Source organism: Orcinus orca, chromosome 9 (genome assembly GCF_937001465.1).
Source record: "Orcinus orca chromosome 9, mOrcOrc1.1, whole genome shotgun sequence".
Taxonomy (NCBI): Eukaryota; Metazoa; Chordata; class Mammalia; order Artiodactyla; family Delphinidae; genus Orcinus; species Orcinus orca.
The window spans coordinates 64,793,615-64,813,827 of NC_064567.1; positions in this window are offsets into that span (position 1 = coordinate 64,793,615).

A 20,213-nucleotide genomic window follows, 5' to 3' on the forward strand; every position below is an offset into this window, starting at 1 on the left:
CATTATATTCATTTTACCTAAATCTATAAATGTGTTAAGGTAATCAACCATGAGAAGATTTCAAAATTCTTGAGCTACAATTTTAATTCCACTGAAGAAAATTAAAATAAACCTAACATATGTGTAAATATAAACACTTAAGCAAATTCTATTGTTGAGTCAACTTGGTATTTGTCAAATGGTGGATTATTTGCAAAATTTAGTTACAGCATACACCTATAAATAAAGAGACCAAAAAAAATTGAGTAAGAATTTGAACTTAAAAAAATAAAATGTAGGGCTTCCCTGGTGGCGCAGTGGTTTAAGGTCCGCCTGCTGGTGCAGGGGACACGGGTTCGTGCCCCGGTCCGGGAGGATCCCGCATGCTGCAGAGCAGCTGGGCCCGTGAGCCATGGCCGCTGGGCCTGCACGTCCGGAGCGTGTGCTCCGCAGCGGGAGAGGCCACAGTGGTGGGAGGCCCACGTACTGCAAAAAATAAAAAATAAAAAATATTTTAAAAAATAATAAAATGTAGGATAACAAATAGCCCCATAAAATACAGTTTATTCTTTTTCATTAAATATTTCCTTAAAGATGAATGGAATAGAGAACATAGCTTATTAATATGTAAAGGTAATTTCATTTAGAACTCAAAGTTTCAAATATTTATCACACTCTAAAACATCAACTAGCAGAAAAATATTAGTGAAAGAAAAAAGCACAATGTGGACATTGGGTAGAAAGATTTTGAAAAATGTACCAAAATAATATTACATGTAAAGCAAGTAATTATCAAAAGAAGAAGGTGAAAATTTTTGTTGTAAATCTCTAGAAATTAAAATAAAAATACAGTATAAATACATCAATATTTATACATAATCATCTATACACACATATATGTAGATACACAGAAAAAGACACATGCATACATAAAGACTCTTGAATGTGGACGTTAAAAACTCACTATTGGGATCACTTGCAGGCTTTTCCAGGCTGACTGATGCTCAAGGAAGAGAGACTAGGGAAACCCATTTGGCCTGATCCAATTTAGATATGCAAATTTTATCTTGTGTGCTTGAAAGGAACATTATGGCACAGCACAATTTGCATTTTCAGCTGTAAGACAAAGTATTTTTAATCTAATCAAAACATCCCTCTATCGTCCACTTTAACACCACATTTTATCTGATCCACTGTTCGCTTTCACTTTTAAACTATACTTTCTTATTTTAAACTATCAAATTAGTTTATCAGGAAAAGACAAATATATTATGGAAGTCACTCTCTCTACAAAAGGGGGAAAATCTTAAGTGGTATTTAACTGGTAACATATGACATATTTTAGAAGAACACACAAAAAGAGTCCTTGGAAGAAAAGAAAGAATTACATTATTGTACGTCAAATATATTTTTTAATTAATTTTTATTGGAGTATAGTTTTACAATTTTTTTTTTTTTTTTTTTTTTTTTTGCGATACGCGGGCCTCTCACTGTTGTGGTCTCTCCCATTGCGGAGCACAGGCTCTGGACACGCAGGCTCAGCGGCCATGGCTCACGGGCCCAGCCGCTCCGCTGCATGTGGGATCTTCCCGGACCGGGGCACGAACCCACGTCCCCTGCATCGGCAGGCGGACTCTCAACCACTGCGCCACCAGGGAAGCCCAAATTAGAATTATTTTAATCATTATCACTTAAATACAAATCATGACAAAACACAAAATCCAAGTCCATTTTCAGAAATTTTGCAAAATATAATACTTAAAAGTCCTTAATATTCTACCCAGCCATCCAATTTAAAAAATGTAATGCCAGCAGCTCAAAAAATTGATGCTCCAGGATAAACACTATGCAACAGCATGAAGAAGAAAGCTAGTTATGTCATTTCTCAAGCAATCATTTAAAAAATAATGTTTTTCATGAAATTTGGAATCATACTATACAAATTTCTGGTAATCCATTTTCTCCATTACATTAGCTCATGAACTTTTCACTATTCTACTTCAATATGTTCCTATAATATACTTTTTGATTGCTGCACAGTATAATCACACTGTAATTCACAGAACCTGTATATTTGGTTATTTTATTTCTAATTTTTCATTTTTAAAATCAACATTTCTATATACATTTAAATAATTTTAAGGTAAATTCCTACAAGTGAATCACTGATTAAAAATCTATAAGTTGTTGAAAAGACTTTATTTTTTAGAACAGTTTTTAGATTTGCAGAAAAATTTAGCAGATAGTACCAAGCGTTATCATATATCCCAAACCCAGTTTCCCCTATTAACATTTTACACTAGCATGGTATATATGTTAGAGTTAACCAGTATTAATAAATTATTATTAACTGAAGTCCATAATTTACTGGATTTCCTTAATTTTTCCCTAATGCAGTTTTTCTGTATCCAATGTACTTTGCCCTGATCCAATGTATTTCTTCTGTATCCATCAGGTATTTTGTAGGCTGCCTCACTATTGAAATTTGTTGAATATTTTTCTCATGGTAACAGTGGGGTTACAAGTTTCCGGGAGGAAGAACACGGAGGTAAAATGCCATTTTGATTATGTCCTATCAAGGGTACCTATCATCCACATCATTTAAAAATGTTGACGTTGCCCTCGATCACCTGGCTGCGGTAGTGTCTGTCAGGTTCCAGCATAAAGTTAGTTTTTATTTATTTTTCCTCCTTTTTCACTCTTTGAAGGAAATCAGTTCGTGAAGCATGCTCACAGGGACTGGGGAATTATGCTCGTTCGCCTTTTTTTTTTTTCCTTGAGGCACACGGGCCTCTCACCGCTGCGGCCCCTCCCGTTGCGGAGCACAGGCTCTGGACGCGCAGGCTCAGTGGCCATGGCTCACGGGCCCAGCCGCTCCGCGGCATGTGGGATCCTCCCGGACCAGGGCACGAACCTGTGTCCCCTGCGTCGGCAGGTGGACTCCCAGCCACTGCGCCAGCAGGGAAGCCCCAGCTCCTTCTCCTTTAGAATGGAGTATCTATATAAATTATTTGCAATTTGTCTTCATGGAATATTTGCCTCTTTTCCCTCATTTATTAATTTAACCATTTATTTCTATCAATAGTACTTTATACCAGGACTTTATTTTTGTTGCTCATATTGTTCTGGCTCTGATCAGTGGGGCCTCTTTCAGCTGGCTCCTATGCTCCTTGCTGAAGTCTGGAGCTTTTATTCAATATTTTGTTATAGAAACTTTAAGGACCCAGAAAAGTTGAACAAATTAAAGAATCACTTCTCTATATCCACCACCTAGATTCAATTCAGCAATTTTTGGCATTCTACCATATCTGCTTATTTCTCTCAATATGTTTTTTTTTTTTCTGTTGAAATACTCTATAGTAAGTTGCAGGCATTTCATCCTTAAATACTTAAGCATACTAAAAATAAGGACATTCTTCTATATAACCACATAAGATTTCACAGTTTAGAAAATTAACAGTAATTCTGATATAATTACCAATTCATACTCAAATTTTATCAACTGTACCAACACTTTAGTGGTTTTTTTCTTTTTTTAAACTTGGATCCATCCAAGCCTCATATGCCTCTTTAGTCTCTGCAACAATCCCCCACTCCCCTTTTAAGGTGGTCTCCTTCAGAACCAATGCATCTTTTCATAGGTAAGGGTTTTTTTTTTTTCTTTTTTCTCCTATTAACTCACTGAGAAAGAATCCTAACTCTCAATTATCACAGTCCTGGAAGAATGCCAACGGTTCCTTTTTTTTCTTTTGAGAATACAGATACAGTAATAGTAGCATGTCTGTGCCTGTGCTCCTGACTTTACTTTGCCATTATTTTATTTTTATTGAAGCAGAGTTGGTTTACAATATTGTATTAGTTTCAGGTATATAACATAGTAATTCAGTATTTTTGCAGTTTATATTTCATTATAGGCTATTACAAGATAATGGGTATAATCCCCTGTGCCATATAGTATAACCTGTTGCTTATCTATTTTATATATAGTAGTTTGTATCTTTTAATTCCATACTATCTCCACTTCCCTCTCTCCTTTGGTAACCACAAGTTTGTTTTCTGTATCTGTAAGTCTGTTTCTGTTTCACCTACACATTCCTTTGTTTTTTTTTAGATTATACATATAAGTGATATTATACAGTATTTGTTTTTCTCTGATTTATTTCACTAAGCATAATATTCTCTCGCTTCATCCACAGTGCTGCAAACGGCAGTATTTCATTCTTTTTATGGCTGGGTAATATTCCATTGTAAACATATATACCTCATCTTCTTAATCCAGTCATCTGTTGATGGCACGTTGCTTCCATGTCTTGGATATTGTAAATAATGCTGTTATGAACACTGGGGTGTGTTTGTCTTTTCAAATTAGTGTATTATTTTTTTTTTCCAGAGAACTACGATATGATCTTGCCAAGATTATTTTAGTTCCCCTTAACAGTTTCCTCAGCATTACAAACAAGGTTAAAACTAAAACAGGACTTAATCCAGAGACAATCAACAGACTACATGAAAAATGGCAAGTTCTCACAAGCTTAAATAGAGGAATTAAAGAGCTAATGTGATCCTTAATCCTTTTACAGTGTTAGTATGTAGTCTGTCCCACTCACCCCCATCAGAAAAAGAGCATCATATCATGTTGGCAGAGACACTGCCAAAGGCAGATTAGTTCGAATGCTAATAAAAAAGTCACCTCGTTCCAAAAACTCATCTTAAAGAGTCTTTAAGCTATTTAAGTCCACATGGATAAACTAGATGGGCATTAACAGTTTGGAATTAAAGCAGTGGGCAGAGGGAAAACAAAAACAAAAATCAAAGTCACCTTACCAATATCTAAAATAACATATATCCCCAGACAAATAATTGGGCACATTACCTGAAGACTCTAATGAAAAACACAGATAAATGTAATGGCATATATGCAATTGTGACTCTCCAAGAGAACGTAGGATTCATGGCTCACACAGTAATATCACGTTAGAATAAAGACTGCTTCTCAAATTCATGGAAATAAAGACAATCCAAATAGTGTTTCAATCACCTTATATCAATACTACATTTGAAAATATTCCACCCTTCCCTAAGTTTTTGTTTGTTTACATTTTGAAGCTCTTGTTTTCCACAGACCAATCTTTAAAGTAAATTGGTTTTACACACACCCTGAGTTATATATTTTTTCCTAATCCATGCCATCCTCAGCAGGAATGCATGAAGCTACCAAAGAGGTATGGCGAGTGAATTTACAGGTGATTAAGTTAAGCTAGGCTTAAGGATGTGCAGGAATATTAGAAAAGCCTCCAACAGCCCCCATACAGTTTCCCTTCCCACCCCTCCCCAAAATATCCCAGGGGCTTCATTCTGTAGTCAACACCAGTAATCTCAGGGGCTTACCACACCACATGCTGTTTCCTTTGGAAGTGGCATAAAAGCCTCCCTGCTCCCATGATTATCTCATCCCTCAAGGCCCTAACAGAGTGTCCCTGGACCTTAATTACATAGTCTCTTTTTTCTTTCCCTGTGAAGAATCTTTGTAAAATAGCTATTATACCTCTATTATTCTGCAATGTACTTTAAATAAATGGCTAGAGTGTAAGAACAGATTATTAACACAAATTAACCTGACTTGTTCTTATTGATTTAGCACATTGATTGCTGTATGTGCCACCAAGTTGTGGTAATTGGTTCTTACATTTTACTCAAGATATGCCCATTATATGGACTTTCAACATGGCATTTAGATCCCTCTATAGATAAAGAAACAGGATAATTAAATATTTAGCCTATGTCTCACAGGCCTCCTAGAGCAGTTTGTATGCTTTTAAATTTATTCTCATTTAATCTTTGAATCTTCCACCCACACTGATTAGTTCCCAGACACTGTGGGTTTCATCATAAGTCACGAGGCTCTTTACCTTTTCAAGTACAAAGTTTCCTTACCTTTGTGATGATTTTAGAGTTTATTCCAACAACTGTTTCCCAACACTGATTTTTATCTTAATGAGTTCTTATGAAAATAAACTTCTCCCTACAGAGTTCATTTTAATCATCATCACTGATAAATGTTTTTACATATGAATTATTGTTACAGCCTTTTGTTTCATCATATGGGTTTTTCTACAGGATTCACTTACATAGCTGGTTTGTGTTTGAGGCTGTGCATTTTCAAAACAGCCAAAAATTGGCTGAAGAAAGAAGCAAACTCAATAAAATGACAAACAAATCAGGGCCTACATTTTCCCCTGTAAATGTTCTCACCAGGAAATTTAAAAATATTAAATAAAGCAATGTCTACTTGGGGAGAAGGAGCTTATCTGTGAGATAGGTTTTTATTAATTAGATATGGTGTATGTTATGTGCATTTGAAATGAATATTCTGTTCATCAATCAAGTAAAGTATCATCAATAAAACTGTGACATCCCTTTTCCTAAGATTTGAATTCATTTTATTCTGTTTTTCTGCCCTTTGAACAGAATTGTCTATGTCCTGCTTTCCCATGGGAAAAACCTCAATGAACTTTTGTGTAGCCATATTTCTTTTAATCCTAAGCATGCAATTATATATAGTTAATAGATAATATTAAGTCTGTTTTTACAGTTTTTACATATTATGCAATAAATGAAAGCATTTTTCTATTTAATGGCCAACAATCAAAATCACTGTAACACATAGTATTTTTCTGGGCGTTGTTCCTTATTAAATTCAGAATTACAAAACTCTTTGCCTTGCAAGCCTTGACTGAATTATCCAGACCCAGCTGTAAAGAGAAGTGCAGATCAAGTAAATATTTGCCATCCATTATATTTGGTGATTAACAGTCCATAAAGAGATTTTAAGCAAAGCTGTGGTTTCATCTTATGCAGGCTTTACATCTAGGATGTCACACTGCAGCTGCCTGTTTTAGTAGGATGTCAATGGGGCAGCCAGAATTTCTGAACCATCACAGAGAATTTTTTAAAACCCTGAGGAATTGCAGGCCCATTTAGTCCATCTGTGGTACAAGGCGGGGTAAACAGGAGCAAGGGTGTATGAGACTTCAGTTACTGAATATGATTGTTCCAGGCATCAAGGGCTAACAAAACACACGTTAGCATGTACTACAGGGGGTTTAGCATTTTCCCCAAAGTGAGGGAGATGGGCTTTTTATCACTAAACCCAAATTGCCTAGAAAACACATCTATTCTTAAGTTGTTTTCAAAGCCTCTAATATCTTTTTATGACTATTTATTCAAAGAATTCAAATTAATTGACATTTTAAAATCTTGATGGATTTTCTGTAACTAGGAGCCTCAGCTCCATAATTTTCAAATATGCCTTTACAAAAAAATGAATTCACATATATAGTGAGAGTAGAATCTATCAGGCTACATGTTTGTACCATCAAACAATTACACTAGAAAACGACAGAAAACAGCAAAGGAAACAGTGCTATTTTCCCAGATTAGACACAGATCCCTTTTTAGATACTGATTTCTTCAAGCAGTGCAACAATTACGTGACAGTCATTTGACTGAGGATCCACATCTAGGATCCAAATGGTGTTCAGGCTTAACTACTTATTTAGCAGGTCTAACCTGAGCAGGGCATTTGAAATGTAAACAAACAAACAAAGAAAGAAAGCGTCTCCTGAATTACAGAACATCTGGACAGCTATCACTGACTGAAGTATAAATAGAAAAGCATTGACGAATTTTCAGATTTGAGGCATATTAGGAATTTGTTTACTGTTAATTCTACTTATCCATTTCACTGTTTAAGAGTGACTTGCCTATTAAAGACAATAGAATGAATGGCTAAATCAAATCCAAGTTCACAGTTCTTAAAAACTATGTTATCAAATTCTTTCTTTGTCCTCTTTCCTTCTAATGCTCCTATCCAAGCTATTGGCATGTAGGCACTTGTACCTACACTTGGCTTTTTCTATGTACAAGGAAGCTCTTAGTAAATAGTCTCAGAACCCTAACAAAATTAATTCAATCAAATCCGTCTATCTATCTATTGTCTACCCATCTATTCAATTCCCTCATATTCCAAGAATAACTTGACATATATCAAAGTTGTATATACAGTAAGGGTAATAGGATTCTTTTTAAAGGGATGATTGAGTAAATTGAGGCAAAATGAAAACAAGGATAAGAAACTTAGATGAACTACGGCATCACTTCCTGCCTTGTGACCTAGTCACACATCACTTTTATAAGAATGCTGAGCATCCTAACTGCCCAAACACGCAAAGAAAGAAACATGATAAGAAACAGGTATACATTTTACAGTGTCTGCAACATTCTACAGTGTATAATATGTCCTGAAAATATGAAAATGTATTTCAGCTTTAGGGTTCCAAAATCCCACTTTCCAAGAGTATCTGAAGCAGATGGGGCTAAAATTATTTACATTTTACAGATCATTTGTGCCCCATATTTTTTTCATTTGCAATTTAATGTAAGCAATTTGGTGTACTTTCATAAGGGAGATAATTTGATACTGAACACTCTAGAAGATGAACCAAACAGGTCAATCTTAGTCGGGAGGCGATAATAAATTACAGGCATACCTCCTTTTATGGAACTTAAGTTTACTGCACCTTGCAGAGACAGCGTTTCTTACAAATTGAAGGTCTGTGCCAACCTGCGTGGAGCACGTCTAACAGTGCCATTTTTCCAACAGCTCATTTCATGTCTCTGTGTCACATTTTGGCAATTCTTGCAATATTTCAAAATTTTTATTATTATTACATTTGTTATGGTGATCTGTGATCTTTGATGTTGCTACTGCAAAAAGTTACAACTTGTTGAAGGCTCAGATGATGGTTAGAACTTTTTAGCCATAAAGTATTTTTAAATTAAGGTACGCACATTGGTTTTTTTAAGACCTATGCTATTGCACACTTAACAAACTACAGTATAAACATAACTTCTATATGCACTGGGAAAACAGACAATTCGTGTAACTTGCTTTACTGCGATATTCACTTTATTGCAGTGGTCTGGAACTAAACCTGCAATATCTCTGAGGTATGCCTGAAATAAGGATATGGTTTGTGGACATTTAAAAGAGCAAGCAATGGTCACTACAAACAGCATGAATTCATTAATAATATCCTAGACAACTCTCATTTTCTTTGTAAAGTTTTTAGTCTTATAAATTAAGAAAAGCTGGAATATATACTGTATTACGGAAAAGTGGAATATAAAGAGTATTAAATCTTGAGCAAAGTAGGTTACACTGCCCCTCAACCTGTTAAGAAAAATATGGTAAAGTATACATTGGGAACAGTGACAATTAAAGATATTAGTGATTGTAATAGGAGAGCTGACAACCTCAAGTAAGTACTCAAGACAAACTACACATCTATTCTTTTTAATATATTTCATTAAAATTTTGGATGAATACACCAGACAGATGTTCATCACACTGATAAAACTAAACTGCAGGGATATTAAATACATATTACAGATGAAAATATATGCAAATATATGGAAAGACATAAATGATAAGCTGTATGTAATAAGAGATACTTAATGGGGAAAATGTGAAATTTTTTGATAGATTAAAAAAAATCAGGTCTACTTCTGACTGTGAAGGCAAATTTCATTGAACATGTCCAACTCTTTCCCCTTTCCCTAAATTTCACCTGAAGGGATGAATGAAATTACCAGTCACTTAATTTTTGGTGTGAGTCCAGGAAACTAGAGACAGATGATACGGACACACTTGAAACTTTCAGCATACTGAAACAAAATATAAATATTTATGAAAATCTTTCTGTGAAATGGGCATTTATTTCTAAGTATAATACATAAGGAAAGTATTAAGGTAAAATATTGGTAGATTTGACTTAAATTTTTTGTTTCTTATCAAACTACCTTATGTAATAGAAGGTTTTACTTATGTTGCAAAATTTCTAATCCAGCATGTCCGGCCTGACTGAGACAAAGTCTCTTTCCAATAAATCACATTGCTTAATTCAAGGATGGGCTCAGGAAGAAAGCCAGAAGAGTAAGATCCAGCACTAGGACTACTACTAATACTATTAAAAAAAAAAAGAGTCACTTTCTTTTCAATGGCATTGTTAATTATAAGGATCAAATAAATTTGGAGCTCACAAGAGACTGATTAACAGTAAGGTCAACCGAGAAGATAACCAGTGAATTAAGCAATGGATACAAAGATAACGTTCCTCTGGTATCTGTAAGTAACCCATGCTGCAAATCTGTGGATGGCGCCATAAGCCTATACATTTCCTTTATCTTCCTTTCTTTTTTTTTAAAATGAATTGTAAGTTGCATGCTTGACACTTGAGAGGAAAATATTACTAGAGGGGAATTATTATTTTATTAAGAAAGCAATATATGCTCATTTAAATGGTTCAAATGGTAAACAAACAAATTTGAACATTGTTCAAATGGTGAACAAACAAATTTGAAATTGTTGTCTATAACTGTTAACTGCTTGGATAGTATCCTTCTAGATTTTACTTATACAAATGGTAAAGCAAACAAATTTGAAATTGTTGTCTATAACTGTTAACTGCTTGGATAGTATCCTTCTAGATTTTACTTATATAAAAATGTACATATGTATATACTTTTTAAAAACAAATGCAATGACATTAGAGATATCATTTACTACTTGTATTTTCACTTAACAGGAATTCAAGACACTCTTCTATGCCTATAAATCTGGATTGTCCATATTTTTTTAATAGCTACATAATATTCCATTAAAAACAATAATGGGAAAACTGGACAGCTACATGTAAAAGAATGAAAAGGAATGAAATTAGAACACTCCCTAACACCATACACAAAAATAAACTCAAAATGGATTAAAGACCTGAACGTAAGGCCAGACACCATAAAACTCTTAGAAGAAAACATGGGCAGAACACTCTATGACATAAATCATGGCAAGATCCTTTTTGTCCCCCCTCCTAGAGAAATGGAAATAAAAACAAAAATAAACAAATGGGACCTAATGAAACTTAAAAGCTTTTGCACAGCAAAGGAAACCATAAACAAGACCAAAAGACAACCCTCAGAATGGGAGAAAATATTTGCAAATGAAGCAACTGACAAAGGATTAATCTCCAAAATATACAAGCAGCTCATGCAGCTCAATAATCAAAAAAACAAAATCAAAATCAAAAAATCAAAATCAAAAAATCAAAAACAAAATCAAAAATCAAAAAAACAAACCCAATCAAAAAATGGGCAGAAGACGTAAATAGACATTTCTCCAAAGAAGCTATACAGATTGCCAACAAACACATGAAAGGATGCTCAACATCACTAATCATTAGAGAAATGCAAATCAAAACTGCAATGAGGTATCACCTCACACCAGTCAGAATAGCCATCATCAAAACATCTACAAACAATAAATGCTGGAGAGGGTGTGGAGAAAAGGGAACCCTCTTGCACTGCTGGTGGGAATGTAAATTGATACAGCCACTATGGAGAACAGCATGGAGGTTCCTTACAAAACTGAAAATTTTTTAGTTTTTAGTTTAGCAATCCCACTAATGGGCATATACCCTGAGAAAACCATAACTCAAAAGGAGTGATTTACCACAATGTTCATTGCAGCTCTATTTACAATAGCCAGGACATGGAAGCAACCTAAGTGTCCATCAACAGATGAATGGATAAAGAAGATATGGCACATATATACAATGGAATATTACTCAGCCATAAAAAGAAACGAAATTGAGTTATTTGTACTGAGGTGGATGGACCTAGAGACTGTCATACAGAGTGAAGTAAGACAGAAAGAGAAAAACAAATACCATATGTTAACATATATATATGGAATCTTTTGGAAAAAAAATGTTTCTGAAGAACCTAGGTGCAGGACAGGAATAGAAACGCAGACATAGAGAATGGACTTGAGGACACAGGGAGGGGGAAGGGTAAGCTGGGACGAAGTGAGAGAGTGGCATGGACATGTATACACTGCCAAATGTAAAATAGATAGCTAGTGGGAAGCAGCTGCACAGCACAGGGAGTTCAGCTCAGTGCTTTGTGACCATCTAGAGGGGTGGGATAGGGAGAGTGGGAGGGAGACACAAGAGGGAGGGGATATGGGGATATATGTATACATATAGCTGATTCACTTTGTTATATAGCAGCAACTAACACAACAATGTAAAGCATTTATACTCCAATAAAGATGTTAAAAAAAATAACAATGACAAACAAAAAAATAAAAGAAATAAAACATAAATGCAATGATATTATAGATATTATTCACTACTTATATTTTCACATAACACGAGTTCAAGACACTCTTCTATGCCTCTAAGTCTGGATTGTCCATATTCTTTTTAATAGCTACCTAATATTGCATTAAACAAATAATGATTTACTCAATCTTCTATTCTGAGGCATTTATGTTATTTCTGTTATTTTTAAAACAAATAATATTTAGTAGACATCTCTGTATTTACATATTTGCACAAGTGTACAAATATACTGAATAATGAATTCCTATCTCAAATTGTCTGGTATGTCGGTGGGGGAGTGCAAAACACAAAAAATAAGATTTGTGTTGAAATTCATTACAGAAATAAATTTCATCTTGAAACAATGAGTATAAAATGAAATTGGAATGATATCTTTGCCTGCCTGAGAGGAAAATATTCTTGATGAAAAAAAGCTATTATGTTTCATTGTCCTGGCCCTGGTTTACCCTTCCTTCCAGACCATCACAATCACTTTGCTTCCTAATTCTCTTCATTATGGCCTCAGTCACATACCAAGTTGTGTGTCTTTTGTGGACTTATTAAGTACAGTACGTAGGTTGCTGATTTTCAAATAATCGAATAATAAATGTTCTTCAATCCTGTCAGGTAACTACGTATCCTGGGGGCACAATAAACAGTAGTAACTATGAATAACTAACATCTGTTGAGTGCTTATTCTATTTTTGATAGAAGAGCTATTTCCAAAAGACCTTTGCATAGATTATCTCATTCAATCTTTACCTAACCCCTATGAGTAAAGTACAAATTACATCACAACTTTATATAAGGAAAATGAAGCATGGAAAGTTTAAATAGCTTTCCCACAGTCACACAGCTCAGAAATGGCATAACCATGAGTGTAAGCCATGGTAGCTGCCTACAAAGGGTTTACAATACAACTGGGATATATAATATACTGTGAACAAAGGCAGAGAGATTTGTGTTTTGAAGACTGAGAAAGAACTAATAAGGCTAAGCAAGAAAAAGAATTAGAGGTACAGGAAAGAGCATGGAAAATGATGTATAAATATTATAAACATGATATGGTGCATTTGGGAACCATGATTTGCTCCTTGCGGCTAGAATGTAATTTGAATGAGGAGGTGGCAGATGAGGAAGCTGGATAAATGAGCTGGAGATGGGGGTGGGGATACAGGCAAAATCAAGAGGGTCAATGAAGACTCAAACTGCATTACCAGCATGGCTCACCAATGTGGCTACACAAGTAGAACACATTTTCACAAAGGGGACACAGTACACATTCTGGTGTGTCTCCTTCGATAGCACAGAGACTGACAACTGGAGCAGCTACATTATGACCTGTGTAGGAAGCCCTGTGTACAGTGAGAACGTCAGAGCCAGCATTCTAGCTTGGGTCCCTGGATAACTCAGTGGAGTAGAACTTGCCTACCCAGGACTGTATGTGAGAAAGAAAGAAGCTTTTCTCTTTGTAAGCTATCATATTTGTGGTGTCTTTGATAGCAAGCAGCTCCTTGGCCCACTCTCATTTATTCAAGGATTAATCATGTTTCTTTAAATACCTTCATGTGTGAGTTTCATTTTGAGACTAAAATTCAATTTAAACATGTCAATACAAAAGCTGTTATCCGTTACATTTACATGTATAAATAAACAATGCATTATCATAAGTTTCAGAATGATAAGTATGGAAAAAGTGTTGAGAATACTTATAGAGGAAAACTTAAATGGGATGTTTTAAATACACATGGTTATCAAGAGTAGCCTTTATTCCTAACATATGTTCATTCTACTTTCAAGGAAATTTAAGGAGGTTAGAAGCTTAAAAGCAATGCAAATAAACTGATATATGGATAAATTACATCACAGGCCACCTAAAAAAGTAAAAGGACCACGAGATGTATATTTCAAGATGGTGTTAAAACTAGGCACTGAATTTATCGCTATATTTTCTTGCAGCTAAGATAAATAGACAAGAAGGTCATATATTCTATTTTATTTTTTAATATGCCTCAAAATACTTTTTTGAAACGGAAAACAATAATGCAAACTTTTTACTTAAGGTCTCACATTTTGGACATCTACAAATATGACTTTTTAAGAAAACATTTCAATCAAATGCAAAGTCCCAAGGCATTCTCCTAAAATATGGAATCTAATCAAAATGAGAAGAGTTAAATCTTATTACTGCATAACCATTTAATACATGGTTATTTGGTTATGTATGGTTTAGGAATTATAGACAAGTTGAAGAAAATCAATAAGTTAGCTAATTTTCTCCCTATATCATGTACACTGATTTACAACAAGTCACAGAGTGCTCACATTTCTACAGTATTAGCATCATACAGATAGTATTAGTCATCATAACATGCTCTTCACTCATGTCAAACTAATCAAAATTCATAATTAAAGTAGTCTTCATCAAGTCAAAAGTAGAAAAAAAAAAAGGTGCATGCATTTAGTGAAAGGAATTAAGGTTGATATTATCCCTTCATTTATTTGAAAGGAAAATGACTACCTAAGAAGGAGGAAAGTTCCTGGTCTATAATATAGTCCATGTTTCTAAGATTCTGATTTTGAAGGATGACCTGCCCCAATTTCGTACTGACCATGAAATCAGCCATAGAAATTAACTGATAAAATTCCTAGCCCCACTCAATTTTTTTTTCATGTTGGGAACCCTAATTTCAACACAGCAATTCATTTTTCCTTCAAAGACATTCAGTAGTAGCTGTTTTTACCCACCTAGTACCAAGAGCATATGAAGATTAAAAGCTGAAATTTTTTTTTAAAAAAAATGTTTAAACAATCAGAAAAGATGATCTCAGATAATGAGATGAGCCAATTTTATCAGGAGGACACTGGATTTTAAAAATATAAAGAATCGAAACACAAAAGCCACCTTCAGTTTTAGGAAGAAATCAAGTTACACCAGTAACTATTCTTCCAGCAAGTTTCCAAAAAAGGAAATGTTTTACAAGATTTTTTTTTTCAGTTAATTACATATTTGCTAGGATGGCTCATAATTCTGAAAGAAATCTGGCAATTGTATGGGCATCGGAACATGGGATACAACAGTTTCCAGACTCAACATAGAATATATTCTCCTCCAAAAGCACAAGGGTGACATTATTTACTACCTTAGCCTTTCCATGGATGTTTTACTGTACTCTAGGAAGTAAACAATGGAACTATTTGATTTCAAAATTTCATTTCTCCTGTTACTTTCATTTCAGGATTTCTCTTTAATGGAAAGATTAAAATAATTATGGGGATTCAGAAAAGTACACTAAGAATAAATAAGGATTGATAAAGTAATCTCAATGGAATTAAAATAGGTATGCTTTACTGAGTAAAGACTAAGTCAAAATTAAAGTGTGACAATTGTTTGAAAATATCTGGATGGTTTCCAGAGAAAGTTAGGTTCTTTTGCTTGTTGCAAGCAAATCTATCTGTGAACAATAACAAAACAGAACAGGAAATTATGCTAACAAATACTAAAATATTTAAAGATGTGATATCATAATAATTTGAAAGAAATGAAATCTGGTTAAAAATTAAATTTATGCTAGATGAAGAGTTAACTGATAAATATATTCATTTACCTATGATGATAATTTTAGTGTAAACCTCATCATTTGAATATGAATCTAATACAAAAATCTTTTTATAATGAAGAAACCTTTGTAAATTAGGAAGACTTCTGCTGCATTAAAGAGATAAACCAAAGCAATTTTAAATTAACATATCCCATAGAAAAATGTTTTTATTTTTGAAAACAGATCCAATTTTGACACTAAGGCCCATTCATTACTGATGATAAATGAATAAAAACTTAGTGAACTGAGTGACCTCTCTAAGTCACCTAGAATATAACAATCATTTTTTTATTCTCAAGAAAAATTAAATTTCAAAAGAATACATGGAAGTCTATACATCTGACTGACTTCCTTTTTTTAGAAATGTTACAATATAGAGTTCATGTGGGCTGGAGAATAATAATGGTGACCATGACCTACCATATGCTAGGCTCTGATCCTGAGCACTTTACAGAGGTAACTTGGTGTTCTCAGCAACCTTAAAAGACACCTATTTGTTACTATAATTTCACAGATGAGCAAAACTGAGATAGAGGAAAGTTAAGTAACTTCCCCAAAGATATAAAAAGAGGCAGAGCTGGGATTTGTATCTGGGCTACTGGGTTCTGGATCCTATGACGCTCAACCCACTAGACTAAACTATCTCCCACTAGGATAATTTAAACCAAATTAAACTTGGATTACCATCAAAACTGAATGGCCATTTATATAATTCATTAAAGAATCTCCTGTGTAAAAATGGCGGTATGATACTGGCATGACCTTTGTCTTTCTGAAAATCAACTCATAGCCAATTAAAGAATATACAGAAATGTGAACAATAGCTCTGATAACCATAAACCACAAGATAGATAAAAGGGCAAAAATCAAACCATGATGCAAAATCAACACCAAGTCTTCAGCAGCAGTAATGGGATGCGTAGGCTGAGGATGAGAGCACATAAGCAAACTGTATTCGAAAACATTATTCTGGCCCTATGGCATCAGCGAAAAGGACATCTTTTATTGTGTGCAAAACTACAACTGCCTATCTCCACTGGCTTGGAATACAGATAAACAAGTATAAACACAAACCCCTAGGTCATGCACAAAAATCTGTTTTGGTTGGAAAATTCCCCTGGTCCTTGATGGTTGAAAAAGAAAAAAACACCACCTCTAAGGGACTGATCCAGTACAGAGCCCTATAACAAGCACACAATAATGCTGTAAGACAAGATTAAAAAAAAAGAAAACAGTGGCAGATGAAAACTCACTACAAAAAGCTTGCCAATTATATTAGCTTCCTAATAACAAGTTATCAGAAAGTGGCTGGCTTAACAGAGCAGAAATTTATTCTCTCCTAGATCTAGAAGCTCGAAGTCCAAAATCAAGGTGTGGGCATGGCCATGTTCTCTGTGAAGGCTCTAAAGAAGAATCCTTCCTCCCTAACTTCTGATGGTTTCCAGCTATCTTTTGCACTCCCTACTGCAACTTCTTCCTCCACTGTCACATGGATCTTCCCAGCATGTCTCTCTCTGTCTTCACATGGCCTTCTTACAAGGACATCAGTCACTGGATTTAGGGACCACCCTAACTCCTTATGACTTCATCTTAACAAATTACATATGCAAAGACACTATTTCCAAATATCCACCTTCAGAGGTTCTGAGTGGACGTGAATTTGGAGGGGACACTATTCAACCCAGTGTACCATGAAATACATGAAAATTTTGTCCAAAAACTTCTCTATAAATTTACAAAATGAATTTCGTCAATCAAGAATAACAAACAAGAATATAGAAATTTAGGGAAGAGATGGTGAGAAAACAGAAAGATATGATGGAAACTGAAAGAGCTTAGAGAACATGTGACATTAAAATTAAAACATCGCAGAAATTAAGGCAAAATTAGAATGAGTCTTACAGAAAAAAACTAAAGAACATGAAAACAGGACATTATTAAGGAAGAAAATAAATGGTAGAACAAAATTAATAGTTACAGTTATACAAATAAGTAAAATCTTAAAATATAAGTACATTTGAATCTACACTTTGACAGAAATATTTAATACTACTGGGAAAAAATGTCCAGAACAGACAACATGCAAACACATCCTACTGAAGTTATCACTAACTGAAACCAAAAAACCATCATGGGGCTTCCTTGGTGGTGCAGTGGTTAAGAATCCGCCTGCCAATGTAGAGGATACGGGTTCGACACCTGGTCTGGGAAGATCCCACATGCCACAGAGCAACTAAGCCTGTACGCCACAACTACTGAGCCTGCGCTCTACAACCTGCAAGCCACAACTACCAAGGCCACATGCCACAACTACTGAAGGCCACATGCCACAACTACTGAAGTCCACGGGCCTAGATCCCATGCTCTGCAACGAGAAGCCACCGCAACGAGAAGCCTGCGCACCACAACAAGGAGTAGTCCCCACTCGCCAAAACTAGAGAAAGCCTGTGCACAGCAACAAAGATGCAACAAGTCAAAAATAAATGAATAACTCAATTAAAAAAAAAAGAAGAAAGAAACCATCAACTGTGAAGCTAGATAAAAGATGAAAACATATATGGGGAAATTTTTGTAACAGCCCCAGAATCTTTTGTATCTACCTTTAATGTCCAAAGACCATGGTCAATTTCCACAAATTCCTAAGTGAAACCAAGTATGACCCCAAAATTTGATCCCAGATAACATGCAAGAGTTTTACACATGTAAAAGCATTGGGAATGATGGTCCCATAAACTCTTCCTGAACAATCAATTTGTGTCAACTAAGATATGACTGGGAAAATTAAAGGAGTAAGACTATTGGTGAATGCTAAACTTTTATAACAATATTATGTTCTAAAAATATACCTGAAGTAAATGTGTGTATTAAAATGACAGGAAAAAAATGAAATAGAACATATCAAATTAGAAACACCTAAAAAGGGAAGAATGTCAAAAGATGTACATAATGCAAGTATAGTAGTTTCACCTCTTATATGTAGTCAAATTATATCAATACGTATATTTTAAAGCCTAAAACTCAAGAATGGTAAAACAAGCTTACTAAATACTATATAAGTAAATTCTAAGAAAAAATATAATTGACTAAAGGGGGACATAGGCAAAAGGAAGTGGGGAAGGAAGGAAAAAGATATTTCATCATTAGTCTTAGTAGAGCATTTGAACATTCTATAAAAGAAACAGGATTTTTAACTTATCATTTTGACTTCCTAGGATAAAATAATATAACAAAGATGAATATCTGTACATAAAGAATATGATGACAACATTCATAAATCAAAAGCTTTAAGTGATGTAAGACAAAATATATTGAAAAATTCAGTAATAAAAAGCTGATTAACACCTCTCATTAATTTTCAGATAAACTGAACAAAGTAATTATGAATATAGAAAGCCTAAAAACAATTCATAAAGAAAACAGAATACATCTTTCCAAGCAAAAGTCATAAAAATGATTAGTATGATTCTATAAAGAAAGATTATATTCTCTACAGGAATGTAGCATCTTTCAAAAAATAAGCAATGTAAAGCAAATACATCATAGGTTTTCTGTCTTATAATTTACTATTAGTGATTACTAATGTTATTTTTTTTCTCAGTCATGTGATTGTCTATTATGCTGCATTTCTAAAACAATTATCTTTGATAGGATGTGTTTAGGACAACAGTATTAAAATAAGACACAATATTCCTATTTGACCCTCATGTAATAATTAGGAGTTTCCTCAGTTTTATTTCTTTTGCAAACATTTTCCAAGGCAAAATACTGACAGTGTATTACCTATGAATAACAATTTACAAAAGATGTGGATGTGGAATTAAATATTTATTAAAGTCATTCCATTTATTACTTGACTTGCAAAGGCAAACATGATTATACCAACTTTGAAAATAACAATGACCCCCATAAGGTTAACAGCTGATCTTTCAGCAGAAACTCTGCAAGCCAGAAGGGAGTGGCAGGACACACTTAAAGTGCTGAAGGAGAAAAACCTACAACCAAGATTACTCTACCCAGCAAGGACCTCATTCAGATTTGATGGAGAAATTAAACCCGTTACAGACAAGCAAAAGCTAAGAGAATTCAGCACCACCAAACCAGTTTTACAACAAATGCTAAAGGAACTTCTCTGGCAGGAAACACAAGACAAGAAAGAGACCTACAATAACAAACACAAAACAATTAAGAAAATGGGAATAGGAAAATACATATCGATAATTACCTTAAATGTAAATGGATTAAATGCTCCAAGCAAAAGACATAGACAGGCTGAATGGATACAAAAAGAAAACCCGTATAGATGCTGTCTACAAGAGACCCACTTCAGACCTAGGGACAAATACAGACTGAAAGTGAGGGGATGGAAAGAGATACTCCATTCAAATGGATATCAAAAGAAAGCTGGAGTAGCAAT